A 6,732-nucleotide genomic window follows, 5' to 3' on the forward strand; every position below is an offset into this window, starting at 1 on the left:
TCCCATTTATTTTATAGCCTATATCAGTCGTTCGTAAGAAGCCGTTTCCGCTAGAGCTGTGAACCATTCAGAATAAGTAGGGCCGGTCCCCCCAATCCAATGTCTCAACAAGACCCTCTTAGCTGTGGTGAGAGCCACCCTTAGCCACTGGGTCTTCTTCCCATCTAGTCTCTCATTTCCTTTCAGGCTATTCAATAGGCACAGAGCAGGGGTAAGACCAACATCAGTACCTAGGCTGTCATTAATCTTGTTCATGATCCTGAAGCCAGTAGGTGGTGACACTAGGACAATTGAGGGGACACTCTTGATTCAGCTAGGGAACCAATACGCCCAGTTGCTGAGCCGGGCCACCAACATTTGGACTGTGAAAAGTTAATTGCGCAACCTGTGCAGCACTGTGTCATGCACTCACTTTTTCATGTTGACACTTTCGTTTACTAAATTATAATTCATCAGGAATTCCCACTATTACGATCTTACTGTTTTTGTTCTATCTTCATGAAAATATATAATTAAATCTGCAGAAATACTGTACAAGTTACTCATTCAATTTAGGCTGATACAGCTACATCCACACATGCAGGTTTACAAAAGGTAAAACCTGACACAAGGTTTTCCCTAGTCTCAATGAATTACATTTCCACAGGAATTCTTCTTTCATATTGAAATCTGTTCATACACATATTTAGATACCTATAAGGCCTACTTCTATTTCATCAATGTTTATACTATATTCACATCCCAGCTAGACTTCTATTTCATCAATATTCACCCATATTTACATGCAAGCTATACAGATGTGGGAATTTAGAAATGTCACATGCTGCAGCATTTCACCTTCGCGGTATTTGGCAGGGAAATCCCGTTGGAAATCTTGTGGGATTTTAGACGGGTGTTATTTCGTTTTAGTGATGCACCACCGCCAGGTGGCGTCTTTGAGTAGATTTAGCAGGCTGGGCTCAGTGTTTTTCTCCTATAGTCTACGAATGAAGCATCATTAAATTTAACATTCTTTAATTTAAATGCTCTGTTGTAAAGCACTTTGAGCTGAATTTATCTGTATGAAAGGTGCTATACAAATAACGTTTAATTGTTATTATTACCTTGTTCTCAAACACATGTTTTCTCCATCTGGATGTAATTTAATTATTACGAACACCTATATCTAGGCCTACAGTAGCCTATCTATCTCGGTAACTGACGTCGGGTCAAGACGTGGTGGCTGTTAAGTCAAATGCGCAAAATAACAGTAGCCTATTGTAAATATATTTGTTAGTAAAGATGTGGTGAACGTGAGGGTTTTGCGTTTTGTTTCTGGAACGCATTCAACTGGTAGGCTACTCGTAAACCCCGGAAGTAAATTTGAAGACGGGGCACCAGCTAATGTAGCCAAGTCTGAGCGCAGTAGGCTATATGGCCTCAGCACGATACAAAGAAAAAATAAGCTTGATCGGAGGTGTGGATCCATACAAAATTGACATAGTCGCCATAAGTAAAGATCACTCATTGCCAATCATATCCGGACATTAACTATCTTGTGCATACGCGGCAGGTTTGACAGTGAGTGCGTGTAACTTGGCTAGAGTAGCCATCTTCAGTAATACCAAGGAGCTGTGTCTGGGAGGTAGGATGGGAGCAGCATATGGCCTGCCTTTAAGCCTGCTATCATGAAAGGACAAGAGATGGAACAGGCTGCTCACTTTAAATACTGGGCAATAAACTGGGCAATCTGACAATAAACTCACCTTTCAGACCAACGGGTAATAAAACACATTGATGGGTAGTAAAACTTGATAGGTAATAAAACACATTGTGTCTTATTTGGGTCTTATTGGGTCGTTTTCCTTTCCGGTGGGGGTTGGCCTCCGCCAGGGCTGCACTTTGTCACCAATCCTGTTTGTGATTTTCATGGACAGGATATCGAGGCATAGCCGTGGGGAGGTGGTTTTGCAGTTCGGTGAACTGGGGATCGCATCGCTGCTGTTTGCAGACAATGTGGTCCTGATGGCATCATCGGCTTGCGACCTCCAGCACTCTCTGGATAGGTTCGCAACGGAGTGTGAAGCGGCTGGGATGAGAATCAGCACCTCTAAATCTGAGGCCATGGTTCTCAGCAGGAAACCGTTGGCCTGTCCGCTCCGAGTAGGAAATGAGTCCTTACCCCAAGTGAAGGAGTTCAAGTATCTGGGGGTCTTGTTCACGAGTGAGGGAACCATGGAGAGGGAGTTTGGCCGGAGAATCGGAGCAGCTGGTGTGGTTCTGCAGTCGCTCTACCGCACTGTTGTGACGAAAAGAGAGCTGAGCCAAAAGGCAAAGCTCTCGATCTACCGGTCTATCTTCGTCCCCACCCTCACCTATGGTCATGAAGGATGGGTCATGACCGAAAGAACGAGATCACGGATACAAGCGGCCGAAATGAGTTTTCTCCGGACGGTGGCTGGGGTTTCCCTGAGAGATCGGGTGAGAAGTTCAGTCATCCGGGAGAGACTCGGAGTAGAGCTGCTGCTCCTTTGTGTCGAAAGGAGCCAGTTGAGGTGGTTCGGGCATCTAGTGAGGATGCCTCCTGGGCGCCTCCCTAGGGAGGTGTTCCAGGCGTGTCCGGCTGGGAGGAGGCCGCGGGGTAGACACAGGACTAGGTGGCGGGATTACATCTCTGTACTGGCCTGTGAGCGGCTAAAGATTCCCCAGGCAGAGCTGGTTGATGCTGCCAGGGAAAGGGATGTCTGGGGCCCCCTGCTGGAACTGCTGCCTCCGCGACCCGACCCCGAATAAGCGGACGACGATGGATGGTGTTTTATATTTTAGTGTCTTTATCATTGTAATGCATTTACAGAGTATGGTGTACAAAAAAAATCAGAGTAAGTTGTCCATCAAAGTGCTCTAAAAGTACCGAGGTACCAAAGATATCTTACTATGAACACCCAGGTTGTATCTGACCGGTCCATTGGCTCCACTACTTGGTCACCGGCAGCTCTACCATCAGAAGTCTCACTAGCATAGCTGTGCTCGTCCCTGACCAGCTGTGTTGACGATGACCTGGTTACTCTCCTGGTAGGTGTATGTGCTGGCCTGCAGCAGGAAGGTCTCAAGGTCTCCCTTACAGTTGGCCTTGTCCGAGTTGTAGAACATCAGACCAGTAGCCACAGCCCAGTATTCACACTAAAACTGTACAGTCAGAGCTGTCACGGTGACCACAACAACCTGAAAAACACATACAAACGTAATAAGTATAAACTATGACATTGCATCACTCTACATTTATGTAATAGTACATACTCCTTGTGATTGAAAGAAGAGACTGAGCAGTGTCGCTGGGACCGTCTTGTCCATCTGTATATGGCTGTGATGTGATGCCTTCCTGTGTACAAGACAGATAAAACACCTCAACCCAAAACAAGTTTCAGAGCTATTCCTTGGCTCTGAGACAGTTGTTTTACAGTTTACCATTGTAAACTAGCAGGAACTGTAAACTGTATTACAGTGGTAACACTAGCTTACTGTATTGCTAGAACTGACAGGTCTAGTCAACTTCAATTTCTACACTTTTGTGAACAAGTTAAATAAACAATTACCTGTCAGGATCTTTTGTGAACAGCTAACTTAGCTAGCACTGACAGATCCAGTAAATTTCAATTTCTACACTTTTGTTAACATGTTAAACAAACAATTACATGTAAGAATCTTTGTGGAACTGGTGAAAGGCAAGCTCTGGACATGTACTGTACTGATAGTTTTTCTTTTTCATTTTTTCACAGCTGACTTGGAGTCTTCATGTTGACCTGACTGGATGAACTCGGCAGCAAATGATAGTCCATAATGGAATAACTCTACACGACCGCCCTCTTCAGGCGGTTGTGTAATATTCACCTAGGTGTCCCCTCTTGACATTCTATACTCTTTGCCGGGGTTAGCTCAATGGGTGTAGGACATGTTATGCAACATCTGCCATCACTCGGCTCTGCCCCCTACTACCACATTTGCTATTGGCAAACATTTATTATATTTTGTATCTTATATTTAGATGCTTTTTCATTCAAAGTTTTGTTTATTTGTTACATTGCGTACTACATCATACAGGAGGATAATGAGCAGTGAAATGTATGCTGTTCTGTTGTTAAATGCCGTAAAAGCATGGACTGTATGGTTCAAGACATGCCACAAAGTTTCTCACTGACTTCCCATAGTTTCTTGGCCACTGCATCGTCTTTGGCTTTGGCTTCCACTTTGTGGACTGAACATCTAGAGAAGTAGCGCCCGCTCAAGTCCTCAATGCCCTCCTGGAGGGCACAGTGGAGGGTGGTCTGGGCACCGGACACAGCATCCGCAGCAAAGAGCATGACGATCGGTGCCAGTAGAGCCTTCCACCAGAAACTAGACTAGCGCGCTATCTCTGTCTTGATGGGACCATATGAATACATCTACTCTGATACACCATATTAATACATCTACTCTGATGGGACCATATGAATACATCTACTCTGATACACCATATTAATACATCTACTCTGATACACCATATTAATCCATCTACTCTGATGTAGGCTAAGTGCCACCCGATGAGTTTAGAGCTCTGGGAGTTAAATACTATGCACTAGGGTTGTCACGATACCAAATTTCTGTTTCGATACCGATACCAATATGTATTTCGATACTTTTCGATACTTTTCGATACTTTTTGTAAAAAGGTGGAACACTCTCAAATGTCAACATTTTCCTTTATTTTAAACCAGACTTTGGGAACAATAACAACGATGAATAAAATAAATAATTGGCATGGGATATTAAAATTTTCAAACCTTTAAAACAGTGAGAACAAGTAAAATAAAGCAATGCCATTCAAATTAAAGTCACCATGTAAAATAAAATACTGTAGCAGCAAAAACTCCTCCTAGGGTGGCTGGCGGGCTATCACTGTTTTTCTTTTTTCAGGTTCCTAGCCAAGAAAACAAGAATGTCTACATTTTCCTCGGTCAGTCTAGAACGCCTTGGACTGCAGATATTCCCAGATGTGCTGAAGACACGTTCAGATGCACAGCTTGATGCTGGAATACACAGATACTGTCTTGCAAACTGAGCTAAGATGGGCAGCTCTACCTGGTGTTGCTTCCACCATACCAGGGGGTCCTCTGCAGGGCTGATTTCTCTTAATTGTCTATAATCAGTCATCTCTCCTTCTAGTTTATCACTGGGTGTTGTCATGGGTGTGGCAGAATCCTGTCTAGTATCTGCCCCCTTCTTTTCTGAGGTGATACTGCAGAGCAAACTCTTTAGGTCACTTCTCTTCTTCTTTGATGTAGATGCTCCTGCTGCGTCATCCACTGACTCGTCTTGTTTCTGGCTGGGCTCCCTAGGAAGATGAACTGTGTCAACTTTTAGGAGAAGTTCTCTCTTAACTTCTTCTTCCATAGTAACAAACATATTTTTAAATCTTGGATCTAGGAATGTGGCGATGTTTAGTGTCATCTTCAGATTGTACTCATCATATCTCTTTTCAAAGTCTTCTTTACTATTGTGCTTCATTTCCCGCGTCAGTGGACTGTCACCTTCCTCATCTTCCAGGCAGGCTCTTATCTTCCATATGAGTGGCAGGACTGATGAGAGAGTTGCTTCTTTCTCTCCACTTAGGGCATCTGTGAATTCACTGAGTGGAGCCAAGACATCCCTTACCGTTTCCAGAGTTGTCATGTCTGAGTCTTTGGGCATCAGGTGCCACTTCTTTCTATCATCCGCCAGAACTGCAGCGACGGCTTGTTGCTGCTCACAGAATCGTTCCACCATGTCATAGGTGGAACCCCAGCGGGTGGGCTCATCATGAATTAGTTTATGCTGTGGTAGCTTTAAAGAGGCCTGTTTCTCTTTCAGCATTCTTGTCATCTTATTGGACCTGGAGAAGGCAGAGATGGTCTTCCGGAGTCGGGACAGAGAGCTAGCCACGCGATCTGTCGCTATGGCTTTCTTGACAGCCAAATCCAGGTTGTGGCCAAAGCAGGGTATCCAGCTGAAGTCAGCAAACGCCTTGCGGTTATTAGAAGCATTATCTGTTGTGATACCAGACATTTTGGTCATATCCAACCCCCATGACTCTGTTACAATATCTTCCAAGGCTTCCTTCAGACTTTCAGCTGTGTGGTCAGACTGCAATGCAGAGCATCCTAGGCACCAGGACTCCATTTTCCAGGCTTCTGTAATATACTGGAGTGTTACAGCCATGTATGCACTTGCAGTTCTGCTCGTCCAGAGGTCTGTAGTGCAGGCAAAGAAAGGCTTTGCTGCTAGCTGTGCACTGATCATAGACCTTGTCTCGTCATATATCTTGGGAATTTCATTATACATGAAAAAATTCCTTGACGGGAGGTCATACTTTTTGTCCAAATTATGTACAAGGTTTCTGAACCCAGCTTTCTCTACTGAATATATTGGCACTTGATCCATACAGATATACTCTGCAACTGCCCTGTTGAGCCTTTTAGCATCTTTGCTGTCCTTTGGGTACTTAATATGCTGTTGAAAGACATCTTGGAGAGTAGGTTGCTTCTGAGTGGGTGGTGTCACCCTCTCTGAGCCGGCAGCACTAGACTTCTGTAATTGGGGGAGGGAGGGGGTACAGTATTTTAATTAACATGGTCATTTTAATTTGTATGCCATTGCTTCATTTTACTTGTTTCATTGTTCAAAAGGTTTGTGTTTTGAAACTATAGGCCACATTAAACGGAAAAGAAAGACATTAAATGG

This window comes from Borostomias antarcticus, assembly GCF_949987555.1.
Source record: "Borostomias antarcticus genome assembly, chromosome: 23".
In the NCBI taxonomy this organism is placed as follows: Eukaryota; Metazoa; Chordata; class Actinopteri; order Stomiiformes; family Stomiidae; genus Borostomias; species Borostomias antarcticus.